The sequence below is a fragment of the Caretta caretta genome, chromosome 8, assembly GCF_965140235.1.
Source record: "Caretta caretta isolate rCarCar2 chromosome 8, rCarCar1.hap1, whole genome shotgun sequence".
Taxonomy (NCBI): Eukaryota; Metazoa; Chordata; order Testudines; family Cheloniidae; genus Caretta; species Caretta caretta.
The window spans coordinates 10067929-10089098 of NC_134213.1; positions in this window are offsets into that span (position 1 = coordinate 10067929).

The following is a 21170-nucleotide window of genomic DNA, read 5'->3' on the forward strand; positions in this document are numbered from 1 at the left end:
TTTAAAAATGCCCTGTTAGTTAAACCAGTGCAACTTACCATGTAGACAAGGCTAAGGATTCGACTAGCTGCAGATACAGACAGACATTTTGTGTTCAGTGCACTGCAAACTTTTGCAAAGCAGACATGCCTACAGTGTCTGTTTGGGGAAGGCTTGACTTTTGTTCTTTCTTGTTTTGTTGATCTCTTCATTTAAAATAAAGATCTTGAATGGAAGTAGCTGTTTGCCCCAGCATGTTGAGGCATATTGGGAAGAAGCCGTGGCAGTATTATTGGTACTTTAATGATCTTCAAAACTATAATTTTCTGAGTGGGGATTTTAAGAGCTCCTTCTTAAATATTCCTGGCTCCTAGTCTGATGTAGGTGCTCTGATTGATGCACAATTTTCATGGAGTAGAGTATATCTGACGGTTTAATACCAAGCTGAAATTGCAATTGTAAATATAGAATTGAATCTTGCTGCAATTATTTGTGATTTATATCAGTCTGCAGAAAATAATTGTTCATTGAAAGAAAGAGAAATATTTAAATCCCCAAAGCCCTTTAATCTATAATAACTTGTATAAATTTTGTTTTGAACTACGGGTTTCATGCACTTTGACGTCAGTGGTCTGTTTCATTGGTAGTTAATATCTCTTGCTCTGTCACACACCATAACTCTTGAAATCCAATCTTTTTAAATTCTCATTTGTATTAAACTGCTGTCATTTATAGTAGATGAGGCTCCTTCTGCACAAACAAACCCCACCAACATCCTGCCACACAAAAAGTATCAAAATGCTAAGTCTAGTTAATTTACATAAAGTATTTCTTTCACAATTTACTCTAGATTACTTTTCAACACAAATCACCTTTGCGTGAATGTACAGTGTTTATAATGGTACAAAGGCTATTATGGTGTCTGTTGCCAGGCACAATCTACTTCTATAGTAATGCTCAGAGAAGCATTCTACATCCTAACCTTTGCTGCAAAGACAGCTAACTTACTCCTTTCTGGTGTATGTGTGACCCCTGTTGGACAATACTGTTTGAACTTTCCAACTTCAGTGCAAATTGTGTAACTGCACCCAGTAAGTGGGATGCACAGAACATTTTGAACAATAACAGTGACTATCAGGTAAGTAACTGTTTCTGATAGGTCAAGTGGCCCTGGGTATTGAGCTGATCCCATTACGGGTTTAAACACTGGCTTTCTTCAAGGTGTCTTATTTTTTTGTCTGGCCTCACAGCACAGGTCATCAACCAGATGACACTTGCAGACCCTGAGATCACACGCTTATGCATCTGCATTCTCTCTTCTAGGAAAATGCACGGCATGGGGGCAGCAGGAAACCCAAGCCAGTTCTCAGGAAACATGAATGGACCCATGAAAAGCTCCCGTCAGTACAGTGCCTTGTACCATAGAACGAGGACAAAGCAGTGGTAAGTTGTGAAGGTGCCTGCCTGGCATTTCAATCATGTCAATATACTTTGTTGGTTTTGCTCTCTAACTGGGGCTATTAACAAAGGAAAATGCATAAAGCAGAAAAAGGCCTGGATAGAGACTGATGAACCATTTAATGTTGTATTCACGGATGAGACATCTGCTGAGCTTTGGCGCATATGCACAATATTAACGGAAGTTTCTTGTGCTGTAGCTAACACACATTCATGCACACTCCCCTGCTGTTATGTAAAGGATGTGTGTACCACCATAAAACACTTAGCACCAAAAGAGTGTGTGACTGCTTTGCATGAATACAGACAAACCTGATTGGCAGCAAACATGGATGTACACTTGAAAACCAGGCCCTTCAGCTTTCATGCAATGAACATGGAATGCTTGGAGTACCTAATTGACAACCTAAATGCACAAATTTCATGGAGACATATAAGACAGTCTTCTAGGCGACTTCCAGCAGCCATCAAAGACTATTTTATGATGATTATTTAAACAACAATAAAATATTCTGTTTTCCTGTTCTCTTTTTCTACCATGCTGAATCCCTAGAGCTCCATGAAATTGAAGCGTATCTGTGATTGATATTGACAAGAAGAAAACTAAAAATTCTTTTAGGCTGCCTTACTGATGGAATCAGGCCAGATTTATGATTAAAAGAAATCATATGGAACATTTTCTCCTGTTGATGCAGGAATTTATGGTTTTGATAAACAAATGGTCTGTAGTAGCACACTGTAGCCCTACAAAACAGAATGGACTTTAATGGGAGTTTTGCTTTCATTTGGACTGCAGGCTCAGGTCAAAAAGAACAGAGGAAATCCATTTATTTATGTCTTCTTTACACTCAACGGCCACACAACAGAATGACACATGTGAGTAAGGCTCAAGCCTGGACCTAAGAAAGTCAGCATTGTTTAGCAAGGCACTGATGCTATGACACCCAAATGTTATGGTGGTGGGACCAGTACATAGGCAGGTATGTAGAGCCACATTCTCAGCTGGCTGACTTTAATTGAGAGAGCTTCTTTGAAGTCAGTGCCAATGAATGCCAGTTGAGAATCTGGCCCATAGACTAGGAGTCTGATTCCTGAGGCTGCAAATGATTGGTTGTGTGCCAGGGTTTTCCCACAAGAACCACCAAGCTTTTCTCCTTGTTAAAGCACTATCAGACCCTTAAACAAAAGGGGCTGCATAACAGCAAATGATTACTATAGACCCAATGTTTACGGTATCTTCTACTTTACAAATTCCACAGACACACACCTAAAGGAGCAGGAAAAATAGGTGCATTGCAAGCTCAATTATTGGGTGCACTTTAAGTGCCACAAATAAAGGTTTATTAGGGCAGTGTTAATTAAATAGCAATTGATTAGAGATGGCTTAGGAGGCTTGGAACAGCTATTTAACTATATATAGATATATATGCAATTCAGAAGGGAGCAGCAGCTGAATTTAGAAGCTTTTTCCCCCTCTCCCGAGAGATTAAAGCATCATCATTTCTCCTGAAGGTAAAGAAAATGTTCCAATCTGTCTCATACAAAAGAGAAAAGTGATTGAACATTCGATGATTAATATGCTGAATGACTGAGAAGCCTCTTGCTCAGCTGGCCAAGACTATGTTTTGCAATGCCTGGCATGGGGCTGCAGTGAGAATGCTCAGTGGCAGAAACGTCGGCACCTAGGGAACATTTACTGCAAAGATTTATATGCTGAAGGAGTTTAGGCACCTGCAGAGCTCAGAGTGGGGGCTTTGTGAAGCCCAGTGGGGCCTGATTGTGGGATGCATGCCCTTAAAGTGGCAGTTAGGCACCTGCGCCCTTTTGTGAATCTATCCCATTGTGGTGATGGCAGGTGTATATCTGTTAAACGACTCACCACCATATTATTCTCGCCCCCCTCAGTAAGGTTTGCTGGCTGCATCTTTTCCCGATGTTGCAGTGACATTGCTGCAAAGTGCTGCTGAAAATCAGGGTAGTCATGGTCTCGGGGATCTCAAAGGGTTTCTTCCGCGCTAAACTTCCATGTAGCTACCCATGTCCATGGTACCCCGACGCGGAAACGGTAATTTACAGTCTATTATCTCATTATCCACTCATTCCTCCTCTTATCACGTTGCTTCATCTGTCAAGCTTCCTACCGTAATAACCTTTCCTCTTCAGTTTAATAATTATTTTGTACTCCGCTCCCTCAGTCCACTCATCGAATTATCTTTTTGCTTTCTCCAGGAGACCCTTGTTCAGCTCATCCAACATGTACTTGTTTCTCTCCACCCTGTATCATGGGCTTTACTATTTAGCTAAGGCTCCATTAGAGTGCCTCTCACTCTTGCATTTTATTGTTGCCCTGCTTTTTTCCCTTTATATTTCCTATGCCCCAGACACCACAGTATATCACAGAATTTTGTCCTGTCATTCCCCACTATACCCATTTACTGCTGCCGCTGCTCCAAGATACTATTCCACCTAAACAATCAGGCTGATAAACTATCAGGAGTCCTTGCATTGCACATCACAAGCTCCATAGACATCGAGCAATTCACGTTTTCCCTGAACATGAAACAATCTTTTTCCACTACAGACTCCGGTATAATAAAGTATGTGTTTTAAAATGGAGAGGTTTTTAGGTGACAAAAGCCAGAAATGATTTCCCCGCACTACCTACTTTGAGTTATAACTAATGGCTTCTCCGCTTGGAAAAAGTGCCATTGCTTTAGATGTCTAGGCTGTGGGGTGGAGGGCCAAAAACCAGCCTAATTTATGAGCCTGTGACCTGAAATAACCTGAGAAGGGTGCAGGAAGCAAATGCCAACTCTCCCTTTAAAATGTGTGCAGCTGTCACTGAGAATAAATTGGGCACAGAAATTGATTTCATGGTATTCACCTCCTACTTCTAGGCAATAGCCTGAAGAACTCATTTAGCATGTCAGCAACTGGGACAGGTACCTCTCTTCCCAGATGTCTTGCAACATTTTGGATGTCTTTGCAAGCATGTTTTGGGTACTACATAATAATAAATAGGTAATAAATAATACAGTATCATTAATAATGATCAATATGAACAAGGGCTAAATGGGGTGGTAATACTGAAGTTCTACCAACAGTCCCAGAGTAGCTAAATATTTGTGAATACTTAGATTTACTTTGCACACCTAAGTGGGCTTCCTATATTTGAAAATGTGTTTTTTACATTGTCAGGATCAGGACTTCAGGATTAGCACCTCATTGAGATGAATGAGGGCAAGCCGGACCTCTCAAACATTGAGGTCCAAATATCTACTCATGCCATATCAGTGGAGTAGTATGAGAATACCTGAGCCCAGAATTTGACCTAGTGTTTCACCTTGCCTGTTTGTGGACCCAAGCTCACCACACTACATCAAGTCGCATCTGGGAGGATAGTGCCTCTTTGCAATCATAAGGGCTGGGAATTATTCAATTTTAAATAACAGCTTGAATTCTGTGGAAACTATTGGGGACACTAGAAAAGTGGGTCTTTGGGGAAGAGTCTAAGCCCTGCTAAATCATCAGTATTTGAGGTGAGTGCAGGCTTTATTCACATTTACAGGCTCGTCACACATCCCAAGGAAATGGATAGCCATAACACTCTTTTGGTGTCCAGCACCATCAGAACACTCTGGGGTTATTTAAGCCTCCTTGCTTGAACCTGGTGTCATACAAAGTGTTGTGTATATAAAAATCAGCATGCACTTTCCACCTTACCACTAACTGACTGAAACACTAGGATGATCAAACTACAAGATCTAAAATTCATTGCCAAAGAAACGACAATCTCTGGGGTTTCTTAGTACTTATTTACACTGGTATTGTTTGTGGATACTTAATATTAAAGTTTAAACATAGAGAAATATAAAACTCTTAGCCAGCCCCCAAGTCCATAGATCCTCAGAACATGGCACTTCCATTGTTTACTCCATGCAATGCTTCTGTTTGTTACTTTTCCAGGAGGAATCCTGTATATGTAAGGCTCCGTGCTGTAACGTTAAAGGCAGCAGGCCATAATCAGAAACATCAGCACCGAAAAGTAGAAATAGGATTATGCAGTTTCTTGATTTTTGTCTTCCAATGGCCATATCAAGTGGGTGCTGCTTACAAGTAAAACAATATTTTTCTTCTAAGGGTGCAAACCGCCCTACAGCTGTGTTGTCTCTGCTGGGCTAACAAGAGTAAAGAGCTGTAAAAACTCTTTTTTTTACACTGAAGTTAGAGGACACAGCCTGACCCAAAGCCAGTTAAGTCCATGGGAATCTGTATATTAATTTCAATGGGGTTTGTATCAGGATCCATGTACAGGGAGCATACCAGCTGAGTAAGAACATGCCTTTTTTATCTAGCCATTTATTAGAGCAGAATTGGACTTTAAGAACCTTATTAGTTTTCTATGTGCCATGCACAGGAACCACAGATAAGTTCCCCCTGAAGCTGGCATTCTGAGTCCTTCACATGTGAAAAATGAACCCCACATCTGTGACTTTGTGTTCACAATAGCCAGAAGTGTTTTAAATCAAATTTACTGGGGGCAGGAGGGCTGAGAAAATATCTACTATTCCTGTAGAAGTAACGGTCTTCCCATGAGTTTTAGTTATGCAATTTATAGCCTTAGTTTTTGATGTTAGAAATGTCTTCTGTCTTCACCTTCAAGACTTAAATAATTTAATTGGATTCCCAGAGTCAGGAAAACAGAATGCATCATTATTAATCACGCTTTTCTTTCATTGTCCTCTATATTAAGTGGCTTTTGTTTTATAACAGTGTCACTGGGTCACATTTATGTGTGATATAAACATCAACTGCAAGACATGTTTAGGCTATTGATGACAATAAAATTTTCATTTCAGCAATCACATTACAATAGCAATTTTACAGTCTCAGGATATGTATAAACCTCTCAATGCATTTCATGTCTCCTTGATTAATTTCACCTTACCAGAACTCCCTTGATAGAAATTGATACCATAGCAAACCAATCCAGTTAATAAGTTTCTTTAAGCAGATAAAAAAGGCCATATATTTTTATTTGGCACTGCGTGTTTTAATTTATTAGAGAGCCTTTTCTATGCCAGATATTTAAGAGGATATTCACTGTACAAACAGGATTCTAATTAATGCACACACTACAAATTTATCCTTGTAACTTTAATTAGGTATTCATTTTGGAGGGTTCAGCGTATAGGGATCATGCTGTTGTTTAGCAAGGCGATAAGTACAAATCTTTGTTAATTTTTCACAGAACAGATCAAACATATCAAAAATTGCCATAGTGTGGCGTAATCTTCAGATGTTAACTTCCCTGAATTAATACGCAGCCTTTCTTGGGAAAAGAGCTTTGGAAAGAAAAGTTTTGCAGAGGGAAATTGGTGTTTCACTAGCCAGGCTGTATTTCACTGGCAGGCAGGAATTCCTGGTGCCCTAATCCGGAGCAGACATCAACAAGCAGTTGAAATACTGGTCCTGGCAGCTGCGGCTCCTTGCTGACAGAACAAACTGGTTTGCTTGGGGCTCAGAGTTTTGGTTTCAGAGTAAAGTGATGTCTACGTTGGGCCCAGTGAGATTTCTGCCCCAGGAAACCAGGGGAACCTTCCTGCTCCCAAAAACAATGGGCCAGATTCAATTGAGGCTCCTCTCGGGTCACAGGGCCATAAAGGGCCTGGAAAGTCCCAGTGTACATGGGTCTATCCTGCTCCTGCTCTCAGGGCTGGATTAAGGCAGACCAGAGTCTTAGGCACACTATGACAGGTGGTCCCTTTCTGGCCCTACCCTCTTACCTGCAATGGTGGTGGCAAGGGGTAACCCCACATGCTCCCAGAGAGGCAGGGGAACTGTGGCATTGCTCCCACCCATGGAGCAGCAGGAAGCCCTCGCCTCTTCTTGGGAGCAGCAGGGGTCTGCTCTGCTCTTTAGAGAGGCAGGGTTGACAGCAGGGCATATCTCCCAGTATGAACCCTGGCAGCTGGACTTTATTTGCCGGGGTGCACTAGGCCTGGTCTGCTCCTGCCACACACGGTCCTCGTCCCTGTATTAGCTGGATCTGTTGCAATTATGCTTCTCACTCTGGGCGGCAGCTTTGATGCTGCCTTTGCGGGCGGTTCCCCCTTCGGCTCCCTAGGAATTTCACAAGGAAATCACTGCTTGGGTTCGTCACATGCAGCGCAGCGTTGAATCTTTGCACTTTGTTACTGATTGCAAATGTCCTAACAACGCCTAACAAGCCCAGACAGCAGCGTGGCCACGAGACGACCCGTTCCTGCCAATGGGGAGTGGGGCAGAGGGAGGGCAGCCAGTGTCAGCAGCGTTACTGAGCACGCTCAGTACCAGCTAAGCAGCAAATCTTGGGGGGAGGCACGTGACCTCGCATGGCCTCCCCCACCCCGCACGCATCACCTCTGCTACCTGCCCAGCAATTCGGCTTCCATGCACCTTTGCTCACTGTTACTCATGCACCACTTCCTCTATCAGCTCAATGCACCCTCCTCTCCCCCTACTTTTCTGCAATGTGAATGCTCAGGAATGATGCTAGATAATCACCCTCATTCTGCAAAATGTGTCTGAGACCTGAGACATCTCTGTAGCTTCCCCTTGTCATAGCAGGGAGAACATTCATTAACGCCCTATCTGTGAAAGCCACCAGCCCATCATCAAACACAGAGCAGCTCCCCGTAAAATTACGTGTCTATTGATTGCGAGTGGGATGATTCTAAGCTCTCTCCAGCCATAATTCTAGTCATTATCTATGGGCCAAATGAAGGTTCACAGAGGCCTAAAATGTGCCAGCTTAATAATGCTGGCATCTTGCCATGTCTGTACCAGTGGTGTCATTCCTAATCAACTTGTTGCCAGCAAGCTGAAAATCTCCCAGCAGTTCGCTCAGCTCTCATTTATCATGTTGAGGCTCTGATAACTGAAACAAACAATTGATTATCATGCACATTGTAGGGAGAATGGTCACTTTGGATGAGCTATTACCAGCAGGATAGTGAGTTTGTGTGTGTGGTTTTTGGGAGGGGGGTGAGGGGGTGAGAGAACCTGGATTTGTGCAGGAAATGGCCCAACTTGATTATCATGCACATTGTGTAAAGAGTTGTCACTTTGGATGGGCTATCACCAGCAGGAGAGTGAATTTGTGTGTGGGGGGGTGGAGGGTGAGAAAACCTGGATTTGTGCTGGAAATGGCCCAACCTGATGATCACTTTAGATAAGCTATTACCAGCAGGACAGTGGGGTGGGAGGAGGTATTGTTTCATATTCTCTGTGTATATATAAAGTCTGCTGCAGTTTCCACGGTATGCATCCGATGAAGTGAGCTGTAGCTCACGAAAGCTCATGCTCAAATAAATTGGTTAGTCGCTAAGGTGCCACAAGTACTCCTTTTCTTTTTGCGAATACAGATTAACACGGCTGTTACTCTGAAACCTGAAACAATCCAATCATTCCTGGGGCCCCGGTCAGCTGTTATGCCCCCTGAGATATGATACCCACCTATTAAAGGGACTCTGTCCTTTGGGACCCTCAAACAAAGGCTGCAGTTGACATTAGCTATAATTATTCCTTCCAAAAGATTCTACTAGGCTGCTTTGTGAACCGGCAATGAGAAAATGCATCCCTGTTGTTTTACAGTGACTGGGGATGGAAACCAAAAATACCTGTAGTGGGAGACCACACTCCTGCCAAATGCTTGATCCCTCTAATCCCACAATCTCCAGTGCATTTTATATTGTTGACTTTAAAATAGTTCCATATTTGTCATTTACATGTGTAAGCAGAGTCAGGATGAGCTCTACCCTGACATCTGGTGGCAAGTCATGGTGGGTTGTGGAAAAGAACTTCAGGGGCTGATCTCATTTGCATAGGCACACCCACCCTGCCTAGATGGTCACTTTGGCTGCTGTAGGAGCCCCAGTTTCTCTGTTATTGGGGCAGGAATAAACTGTTATTATCCTGATTATGAGAATCAAGGACAGTGGAACTGTACTTGGCCTTTTGTTATGATGGAGGGACTCACCATCAACTAAGCAGCACTCACTAGGCAAGGGTCATGGTTCCAAAACCCAGTGAGGGGAGAGAGAGGCTGGGGATAGGTATTAATATCTGGTGGTATGGGCCCCATGGTGATGGGCACCTTACATGCTAATTGCACTTCCTCCTCTCTTCACTGTGGAATATCAGAGCTAATTTTGATTCCATTAGGAATCTAGTTTCAGCCCGCTGACCTGAATTCACTTTGGGCCAATGGTGTACCAGTACTGAGGCTCCCCTAGAACAAGCTGAAATCACAAAAGAGCTAAACTTACTAAGAGCTGAAATCACTGAGTGTTGTGTTAAGTAGTGGGGGAGCCTGAAGATATATTGCAGAGCAGTTCGTAGGATGGCTGGCAAAGCAGAGCAGTTTGTGGGATGCCTGGAGCAGCTCATGGGGGCAGCTGGCAGAGCGGAGCGATTTGTGGGATGGCTGGTGGAGCGGAGCAGTTTGTGGGATGCCTGGAGCAGCTCACGGGGGCGGCTAGCAGAGCGAAGCAATTTGTGGGATGGCTGGTGGAGCGGAGCCCCATGGACAGGTGGGGCAATCAGCTTTGGACCACGTAAGGTCCCCCCCCATCTCCACCCAGGTTGGGAGGTAAAACTCTGCAGATAAACTTTCGAACTCTGGGGCTGCACTGACCAGGGACAGAGACTTTTGGGGTGTTGGACTTTTGGGACTTTGGGTGATTTTGGGTTGCGGGACTCAAGAACCAAAGGGAAAGGACATGCCCCAATTTGCTTGGGGTGGGTTTTTTGCTCATGGGTTGTGTTAGGAATCCTGTTGGTGGTGTTTCTCCAACATAATGCCACATTGTTTCTCTCTGTTATTAAAAGGCTTTTGCTACAATCAGACTCTGTGCTTGTGAGAGGGGAAGTATTGCCTCTTGGAGGCGCCCAGCGGGCGTTGTATATATTTGTCCCAGGTCACGAGGTGGGGGCTTGAGCCGATTTTGCATTGTGTTATTGGAATGGAACCCCTAGATACTGAACTTGCCCCCCTTGTTGCTGCCAACTCTGACGGGCAGAAGGGTTACACGTGAATTATTGCAGCAGTCAGGCATTCGAGAAATAAACAACTGCACTGCAAGGTAGAAGTTTACCCACAGTTTTTTTTGTTTCATGCTGTGGGCTGGTTGGCAGCTGCTCTTTACCCCAGAGGTGGCCGCACTTCAGTGATGCAACTAACAATTGCCACAGCAATGATAGTAGTGCCTGAGGTCTTGATCCAGGAAAGCACTTAACTGCATGCTTAATTTTAAGCACGCAAGTAATTCCATTGACTCCAAAAGGACAACTCATTTGCTTAAAGCTCTACATGTGCTTAAACATTTCACTGGATCGGGGGGGCTCAGGCAGCATCAAGCTCACTTCTAGCCAGAAATTATAACAAGAACCAGACTTATCACTGTAGCATCATTTTATCTCCTAGGTAATTGTGCTTTTTGTGTGTGCTTCATTTCAATTTTTTAACAAGAGAATTTAGTTTTGGCAAATAGTACTGATCTGGAGGCAGACTTTTTCTGTTTTCCAACAGGTGCAATAGGAGTAGTGGTGTTGCAAGCTTTCCCTGACTGCCAGTGAACTACATTGGTAACGGATGGGTGTGATTTTTAAAAGGGCTTCAACCAGGTGATCAGTTTCATGGATGCAATCATCCTCCAACCAATCACAGTGCTCTTCGTAATACCCCTACGATTCCTTGTGGGTGCAAAGGACAGTATGCAGAGCTCTAACTACCTGATTTACAGATTAGAGATGCTACATGGCATCTTTTCAATTGTAGGAGAAAGAGGGTACCTAATAAACTGGAGGATGTCTCTGAAAATCAAGCCTGTTTTCTCTCCATTGATATGAACCTCGTTGTGCAAACAAGGCCACAGAACACCAGTTCTTTGCTATTCAACATGGCCCTAACTTGCAAGAGAAACTGTAGTCAAAATAAAACATGGTGGGCTGGACTTTCCTTGCAGAGTCACCCAGGGAGTTGTTTTCCAAGTCTGCAGAAACCTTCACTGTAAGTAGATAGGAACCTGAAGCAGGAGAGCTCCTTCCTCCCCAGCCTTTGAGGATCTGAGTCATTGGACATGTTGGGCCAATAGTGCCCAAGAAGCTAAACATCCCCTTGACTCCAGAAGGAGGTTGCAACCATGCTCTCAGTGGTCACTTTCCTCAGCATGCTCATAGTACAGTGCACTGAAAAGTGGCAAAAACCTGCAGGGATAAATGAATATGAGCTTGGCAATTAAATTCTACAATCCTCTGCCCAGTGATGAGCTGCCAAAATCCTAACTACCGGTTCCCTCCTCACTCCACGAGGGGGGTCGTTGCCCACCCCCCCCCCCAGGACCCCTGCCCCATCCAACCCCCCGTGTTCCTTGACGTGCCCCCCTGGAACCCCGCCCCATCCACCCCCCCTCCCCTGTCCACTGACTGCCCCCAGAACCAGGCAGGAGGGTCTCGTGGGCCACCGTAGTGGGTGCCCACCCCACCCCTAAGAGCCAGAGGGACCTGCCAGGGAGCGAGGTGGGGAGTCCTGGTGGTGCTTATCTGGGGCAGCTCCCGGGAAGCATCCGGCAGGTCCCTCTGGCTCCTAGGGGTGGGGTAGCATAGCTGGGGGGGGGGAATAGGGGGAGCGGCCGCTCCCCCCACTGATCACATCAAAAGTGGTGCCTTAGGCACCGACTTCGTGGGTACTCTTGGGCTGGAGCCCCCACAGGGAGAATTTGGTGGGTGCAGAGCACCCACCGGCAGCTCCCTGCCCTGCCCTGGCCCCGGCCCCAGCTCGCCTCCGCCTCCTCCCCTGAACGCACTGCCCCGCTCTGCTTCTCCGCCCTACCCCCGCCACCCCCCGGCTTCCTGCAAATCAGCTGTTCACGTGGGAAGCCGGGGAGGGCTGAGAAGCAGGCGGCAGCTTCTCCCTCAGGCCGAGGGAGATGGAGGTGAGCTGGGGCGGGGAGCAGTTCCCCTGCGTCCCCCCGGGTTACCTGCTGCGGCGTGGGCAGCCCTCCTCGTGCCACCCTGCCCCAGATCACCTCCGCCTCCCTGGGCCTGAGGGCGAAGCTGCCGCCTGCTTCTCAGCCCTCCCCGGCTTCCCGCGTGAACAGTTGATTCGCAGGAAGCGGGGGTGGGGGGAGGAGAAGCAGAGCGGGGCAGCGCGTTCAGGGACAATCGGTTCTAAAAGTGCTTCTAAATTTAACAACCGGATCCGGCGAACCAGCTCCAGCTCACCACTGCCTCTGCCCATATACGCAATACGAACTGATCTGCGTTTCCTTTACTTGTTAAGGGAAACCTGAAACAAATTACTTTATGAGCAAAGCTTGTAGCTGAGCCTTAAGGGACTTCTAATTAGTGCACAAATATGCATTTTCCCAATGTCGAGGTGAACACATTTTTTTGTCATTTATAGTAACTCCCTTCACATTTATTCAACTAATTGCAAAAACGTCCCTTGAAGTAACGATTTAGAATTTTTATTCCAATTATTTCCTGATAATTCAAGAGCTATTCCCCTACTATTAATCGAAAAACAGAAATTTAATCTATTCATCAGCACCTCGAATGGCTGATTTGAAGCCAGCCACAGATTATAAAATCATGCTGAAGCTGCAAAACATAGATATACTGTGTATAGAGCTGGAAGAACAGAAAGAGTCCGGGAAAACAGTACTAAAAAGAGCAAACTAATGTATTGATCACTGCAGTAGCCAGGAGGTTAGGTAAGAGAGAGATGCAACGGGGTGAAATTAAGGAAGAAAAATTTAGGCAGAATATCTGGCAAAAACCTCTTGACAACGACTAGCCTCCCCAGGGAAGTGTTGGAAGCCACATCCCATACGTCTTTGCAGTAGAAAATGTAGCGAGGATAGGTTGTTATAATAGACCTTCTCCCGCTCTAATTCTGATGGCTTAATGCGCATTCAGAAGAGGCTAAATCAGCAATAGTAACAAGGAAGTGGTTTGCAGAGCACCGTCTATACTGCAGGTATCCCAAAGCGATTTACCAAGCAATGAATTCATTCTTGGTATTGCAGTGGCTGCAAAGGGAAATGTAGCAGCAGTTCTGTACTCAGCAATAGCTGACACAGGACTTTGGACGTTACTTTCTCATAACTGTTGTTCTTCGAGATGTGTCCATTCCACATTAGGTGTGCGCACGCCGCGTGCACGAGCATTGGAAACTTTTTCCCTTAGTGGCTCCCGTCAGGCCGTTGGGGCCCCCTGAGTGGCGCCATTGCGCTGTGCATATATCCCCCCACCAGTCTGACCCCCTCCAGTTCCTTCTTGCTGGCGACTCCGACAGAGGGGTAGCAGGGTGGGTGGTGGAATGGACGTGAACAACACATCTCGGAGAACAGTTACGAGAAAGTAAGTGACCGTTTTTTCTTCTTTGAGTGCTTATTCACGTCCATTCCACATTAGGTGAATTACAAGCTTACCTCTGGAAGAGGGTAGGAGTCACGGAACAACTGCTCGGAGGACCACTCTGCCAACCGCCGCGTCCTCTCTGGCCTGCTGGTTGACCGTGTAGTGGGTCATAAAGGTGTGCAACGAGGACCAGGTGGCTGCTCTGCAGATCTCTTGGATCGGGACCTGTGCCAGGAACGCCGTGGAAGTCACTTGCGCCCTGGTCAAGTGGGCCATGACCGTTGGGGCCGGAACACCTGCGAGCTCATAGCACGCCCAGATGCAGCTTGTAATCCAAGACGAAATCCGCTGCGCCGACACTGGGAGGCCTTTCATCCTCTTGGCTACAGCCACAAACAGCTGCGCGGATTTGCGAAAGGGCTTGGTGCACTCCAAATAGAAAGCCAGCAATCAATGCACATCCAGGGTGTGCAAACTGCGGTGACTCGGGTCTGTATGGGGTTTCGGAAAGAACATCGGCAGACAAATGTCCTGGCCCAAATGGAATTGGGAGACTACCTTAGGGAGGAACTTGGGGTGCGGCCAGAGCTGCACTTTGTCCTTGTGAAATACCGTATATGGTGGCTCAGAGGTGAGGGCCCTCAGTTCGGACACCCTTCTGGCCGAGGTAATGGCAACCAAAAATGCCACCTTCCAGGAAAGGTGCAGGAGGGAACAGGAAGCAAGGGGCTCAAAAGGGGGACATGCGTTTAGAGAGGACCAGGTTAAGGTTCCATGGAGAAACTGGTGGGCGGGAGTAGGGGAACACCCTCTCCAACTCTTTAAGGAACCGTCCCCCCATTGGGTGGGAAAACACCGAGCCCCCCAAGAACCCCAGATGGAAGGTGGAGATGGCTGCCAGGTGCATTCTGAATGAGGCCGGGGCTAGCTCTTGCTGCTTGAGGTGCAGGAGGTATTCCAGAATGGCCTGCACCAGGGCCTGGCACGGCTGTACCTGTTGGGGTTCACACTAATACGAGAACCTTTTCCACTTGGCCATATAGGCCGCCCTGGTAGAGGGCTTTCTACTGCCGAGCAGAATCTGCTGCACAGGAAGGGAGCACTGGCTCTCCAGGGCATTTAGCCACAGAGCCTCCACACTGTCAGGTGCAGTGACAGTAGGTCGGGGTGGAGAAGCTGCCCGTCGTCCTGTGTAATGAGGTCCCAGTGTAGGGGCAGGACTACTGGGGCCTCCACCAACAGCTCTAGGAGCTATGTGTACCAGGGCTGGTGGACCCAGACTGGGGCAATGAGGATCACCGCCGCCCTGTCCCTGCGCACCTTGAGTAGGACCTTGTGCACCAAAGGGAGTGGGGGGAAGGCATACATCAAGCCCCCTCTCCACAGGATCGCAAACCCGTCCGCGAGTGAGCCCGGGCTGCAGCCCTGGAATGAGCAGAACCAGGGGCACTGTGCGTTGGCCCTGGTGGCAAACAGGTCTACCCAGGGAAACCCCCATCTGTGGAAGAGTGAAAGCACGAAGTCCACCCTGAACGTCCACTTGTGCATGTGGTACGACCTGCTGAGGGAATCCGCCAGCTCATTTCGTACCCTGAGGAGATAGGACGCCTCGAGGTGAATTGCATGGGCTATGCAAAGATGCCAGAGGAGGAGAGCCTCACGACAGAATGGCGAGGAATGAGCTCCTCCCTGTTTGTTTATATAAAACATGGCATTAGTGTTGTCTGTCAGAACTGTCATGCTGTGACAACTCAGAGTGGCGTGAAAGGTCTGGCAGGCGAGACGAAGTGCCCTGAGCTCCTTCACATTGATATGGAGCACCACTCTGCTCCGGACCACAACCCCTGCATCATGAGGTCCCCCAGGTGAGCCCCTCATCCGTGGTCTGATGCGTCCGTCACCAGCGTCAGGTCTGGTTGTGGGGTGGCAAAGGGGATGCCTTCGCAAACCACAGGCCGGGACTGCCACCACAGCAGGGAGTCCAGCGCGTCTCTTGGGGCTGTCACTACCAAGTCCAGGGGGTCCCTGCCTGGGCGGTACACCCAAGTGAGCCATGCCTGCAGAGTCATAGAATCATAGAATATCAGGGTTGGAAGGGACCTCAGTAGGTCATCTAGTCCAACCCCATGCTCAAAAGCAGGACCCATCCCCAATTAAATCATCCCAGCCAGGGCTTTGTCAAGCCTGACCTTAAAAACTTCTAAGGAAGGAGATTCCACCACCTCCCTAGGCAACGCATTCCAGTGTTTCACCACCCTCCTAGTGAAAAAGTTTTTCCTAATATCCAACCTAAACCTCCCCCACTGCAACTTGAGACCATTACTCCTTGTCCTGTCCTCTTCCACCACTGAGAATAGTCTAGAACCATCCTCTCTGGAACCACCTCTCAGGTAGTTGAAAGCAGCTATCAAATCCCCCCTCATTCTTCTCTTCCGCAGACTAAACAATCCCAGTTCCCTCAGCCTCTCCTCATAAGTCACGTGTTCCAGACCCCTAATCATTTTTGTTGCCCTCCGCTGGACTCTTTCCAATTTATCCACATCCTTCTTGTAGTGTGGGGCCCAAAACTGGACACAGTACTCCAGATGAGGCCTCACCAATGTCGAATAGAGGGGGACGATCACGTTCCTCGATCTGCTGGCTATGCCCCTACTTATACATCCCAAAATGCCATTGGCCTTCTTGGCAACAAGGGCACACTGTTGACTCATATCCAGCTTCTCGTCCACTGTCACCCCTAGGTCCTTTTCTGCAGAACTGCTGCCTAGCCATTCGGTCCCTAGTCTGTAGCTGTGCATTGGGTTCTTCCGTCCTAAGTGCAGGACCCTGCACTTATCCTTATTGAACCTCATCAGATTTCTTTTGGCCCAATCCTCCAATTTGTCTAGGGCCCTCTGTATCCTATCCCTACCCTCCAGCATATCTACCACTCCTCCCAGTTTAGTATCATCCGCAAATTTGCTGAGAGTGCAATCCACACCATCCTCCAGATCATTTATGAGTCCTGAGTCTCAATCTGGCATGCCTGACCATGTGCATGCATGCTGCCATGTGGCCTAGGAGCCGCAGGCAGTACATGGCAGTTGTCATTGGAAACTGGCGCAGGGAGGCCACCGCTTGCTGGATAGCCCGGCATCGGGATACAGGAAGGCTTGGCCTGGCCTGCACTGTGTCCAGGACTGCCCCTATGAATTCCACACTCTGTGTGGGTATGAGCATGGATTTGGGGACATTGACCAGGAGCCCCAGCTCGCAGAACAATCTCAGGGCCACCTCCACATGGCCCCGCACTTCCGCCTCGGATCGGCCCACCAGGAGCCAGTCATCGAGGTATGGGTACACCCGGATTCTCTGCCTCCGTAAGAAGGCCGCCGCCCCGCCATGCACTTCGTGAACACCCTTGGGGCTGCGGCTAGACCGAATGGGAGAACCTCAAACTAGTAATGTTCTCCGCCCACAGTGAAGCGTTGGAGCCGCCTATGTCCTGGGAGGATGGCGATATGAAAGTACGCATCCTTCATGTCGAGGGCAGCATACCAGTTCTCTGGATCCAGGGAAGGGATGATGGTGCCCAGAGAGACCATGCGGAACTGGGCCTTGACCAGGAACTTGTTGAGCCTGCGCAGGTCTAGGATGGGGCGAAGGCCTCCTTTGGCCTTGGGGATGAGGAAGTACCGGGAGTAGAACCCCTTCCTCCTTAGGCTGTGCAGCACTGCCTCTACTGCCCCTGCCTCTAGCAACGAGCGGACTTCCTTCTCTAGGAGATGCTTGTGAGAGGGGTCCCTGAAGAGGGATGGGGAAGAGGGGTGGGAGGGCGGGAGGGAGGCAAACTGCAGCGAGTACCCGTTCCGCACCGTGCGTAAGACCCAACCGTCCAACATAATGGTGAACCACGCACGGGAGAAACGGGACAGGCGGTTCAGGAATCAAAGGGATGGATCCGGTGACTGGTCTGTGCGCTGTCCTCAAGAGCACCTTCAAAAGCCTGGCTTAGTGCCCAGCTGGGGTTTGTTCTGGCCTTGGTTCTGGCCCAGCGCATTATTGTTACTATTGTTGTTACGCCATCACCTGTTATCCCTGCCTCATCTACGGTAAGGCTCATGCCTCTGGTGAGGCTGGTACTGGTGTTGAGGGGGAGGCTGTGGGTTAAAGGGCTTCCTCTGGATCGCCGCGGTGTACATACCCAGTGACTTAAGCGTAGCTTGCGAGTCCTTGGGGCTGTGCAGCCTCGTGTCTGTCTGGTCCAAGAAGAGCCCGGACCCTTTGAAGGGGAGGTCCTGGAGTGCATTCTGGACCTCGGGCAGCAGGCTTGACTCCTGGAGCCACACTGAGCACTTCATGACCACACCTGACACGATTGTTCTAGCCACCGCGTCTGCCGAATCCAGGGAGGCCTGGAGAAAGGTCTTGGCTACTGTCTTGCCCTCGTCCACCAGGGCCGTGAACTCCTGTTGGGAACCTTGCGGGAGGTTGTCCTTAAACTTCCCCACCGCCACCCAGGAGTTGAAATTGTGCCTGTTGAGGATGGCCTGCTGGTTCGCAATCCTCAACTGAAGGATGAGTACACCCCAGATGAGTACACCTTTCTGCCAAAAAGGTCCAGGCATTTTGCCTCCTTGGCCTTAGGGGCTGGGGCCTGCTATCCATGATGCTCTCTTTTGTTTATTGCTGAGACCAGTAGGGAGCATGGACTTGGGTGGCAGAACAGGAACTCATAGCCCTTAGATGGGGCAAAGTATTTACGCTCCACTCCTTTGGCCGTTGGACCGCTGGAGGCCAGGATCTGCCATTGTCATAAATATAAAGGGAAGGGTAAACCCCTTTGAAATCCCTCCTGGCCAGGGGAAAGCTCCTCTCACCTGTAAAGGGTTAAGAAGCTAAAGGTAACCTTGCTGGCACCTGACCAAAATGACCAATGAGGAGACAAGATACTTTCAAAAGCTGGGAGGAGGGAGACAAACAAAGGGTTTGTGTCTGTCTGTGTGCTGCTCTTGCCAGAGACAGAACAGGAATGGAGTCTTAGAACTTTTAGTAAGTAATCTAGCTAGGTATGTGTTAGATTATGATTTCTTTAAATGGCTGAGAAAAGAATTGTGCTGAATAGAATAACTATTTCTGTCTGTGTATCTTTTTTGTAACTTAAGGTTTTGCCTGGAGGGGTTCTCTATGTTTTTGAATCTAATTACCCTGTAAGATATCTACCATCCTGATTTTACAGGGGGGATTTCTTTATTTCTATTTACTTCTATTTTTTATTAAAAGTCTTCTTGTAAAAACTGAATGCTTTTTTTCATTGTTCTCAGATCCAAGGGTTTGGGTCTGTGGTCACCTATGCAAATTGGTGAGGCTTTTTATCCAACATTTCCCAGGAAAGGGGGGGTGCAAGTGTTGGGAGGATTGTTCATTGTTCTTAAGATCCAAGGGTCTGGGTCTGTAGTCACCTAGGCAAATTGGTGAGGCTTTTTACCAAACCTTGTCCAGGAAGTGGGGTGCAAGGTTTTGGGAAGTATTTTGGGGGGACAGACGCGTCCAAACAGCTCTTCCCCAGTAACCAGTAATTGATTGGTGGTGGTAGCGGCCATTCCAAGGATAACGGGTGTAAAATTTTGTACCTTGGGGAAGTTTTGACCTAAGCTGGTAAAGATAAGCTTAGGAGGTTTTTCATGCAGGTCCCCACATCTGTACCCTAGAGTTCAGAGTGGGGGAGGAACCTTGACATGGTGGCACAGTGGTGGGATTAACCTGAAATCATTTGAGATCCAGTTGAGATTTTTTGAACTAGAAATACAGATTTTAAAAAGGAAAATTTTTTTTTCTTTGGAAAGAAAGTCCAGAAAGCAGCTTTGAAACTGAAAGCAGCTTGGTTTCTCTCTGCTTTGTGGCCAAGCAGAGACAAAAGGGGATTATCTTGTGAATTGCAGGTTTTTTTTGCCTGGAGGCAGGGTACTTAACTCCTGCAGGGAAATCTTCCAATCCAGAGGTTTTTTTTTCTTTTCTTCCTAAAAGTAAATAGGGGGTGTGTGTTCTACCCATTTGCTTTTTCTTTGGGCTGGGTAAGCAGGTTTCCGAGTAGTTGGAGGTTTTTTGCTTTAATTTGGGCCCAGAGCAGAGACAAGGGAATTGTCTTTTTCTGTAGGCTGACAATCACTATCAGAGAATAGGTATTCTATTGCAGCACAGCAAAATTTTACAGCCAAGTTTTGTTTGTTTATTTCTAAACCTCAGGTGTAAAGTTAGTTAAAAACAGAGAGGTTAGAATGACCAAATCCTCAGCTCAACTACAGCTGGAATTAGCCAAATTTCAGGCTGAGGAAAGACAAAGGGAACATGAAAGACAGATAGAACTCATGCGGCTGGAGAAGGAGGTACAGGAGGCTGCCCACAAGAGGGAAATGGAGGCAAGGAAGCATGTGGAGGAGGAGAAGGAAAAAGAGAGGAAGCATGTGGAGGAGGAGAAGGAAAAAGAGAGGAAGCATGTGGAGGAGGAGAAGGAAAAAGAGAGGAAGCATGTGGAGGAGGTGGAGAGGATAAAGGCCCAGCAGAATATACCAACAAACCCTAGCAATCCTTCTCCAGGTACCACTTCCCATCCCAGAAAGTTCCCCACCTACAAGGCAGGTGATGATACTGAGGCCTTCTTAGAAAACTTTGAAAGGGCCTGCCTTGGGTACAACATCTCTACTGACCAATACATGGTAGAGCTGAGGCTGCAGCTCAGTGGACCCTTAGCTGAGGTGGCAGCTGAAATGCCTAAAGAACACATGAACAAGTATGAACTGTTTAAATCCAAGGCGAGAGTCAGAATGGGGATAACACCCGAGCAGTCTCGTCGGAGGTTCAGAGCCCTAAGGTGGAAACCAGACATGTCATTTACCCGACATGCCTACCACATTGTGAAACATTGGGATGCCTGGATATCAGGAGCAAGTGTTGAATCTCCAGTAAATTTGCCCTTCCTAATGCAAATGGAACAATTCTTAGAGGGTGTTCCTGAGGAAATAGAAAGATACATCCTAGACGGGAAGCCCAAAACTGTAATCGAGGCAGGAGAGATTGGAGCCAGATGGGTGGAGGTGGCAGAGAAGAAGAAAACTGGTCGCAGTTGGAGCGGAGACCAGAAGGGACCACCCCAAGACCAGATCAAAGCCCCTCTACAACCACTCCCCATCATTGAAGTTCCATTTCAGCGAGTAGCTGTGGATATTCTGGGTCCTTTTCCGAAAAAGACACCCAGAGGAAAGCAGTACATACTGACTTTCATGGATTTTGCCACCCGATGGCTGGAAGCAGTAGCTCTGAGCAACACCAGGGCTATAAGTGTGTGCCAG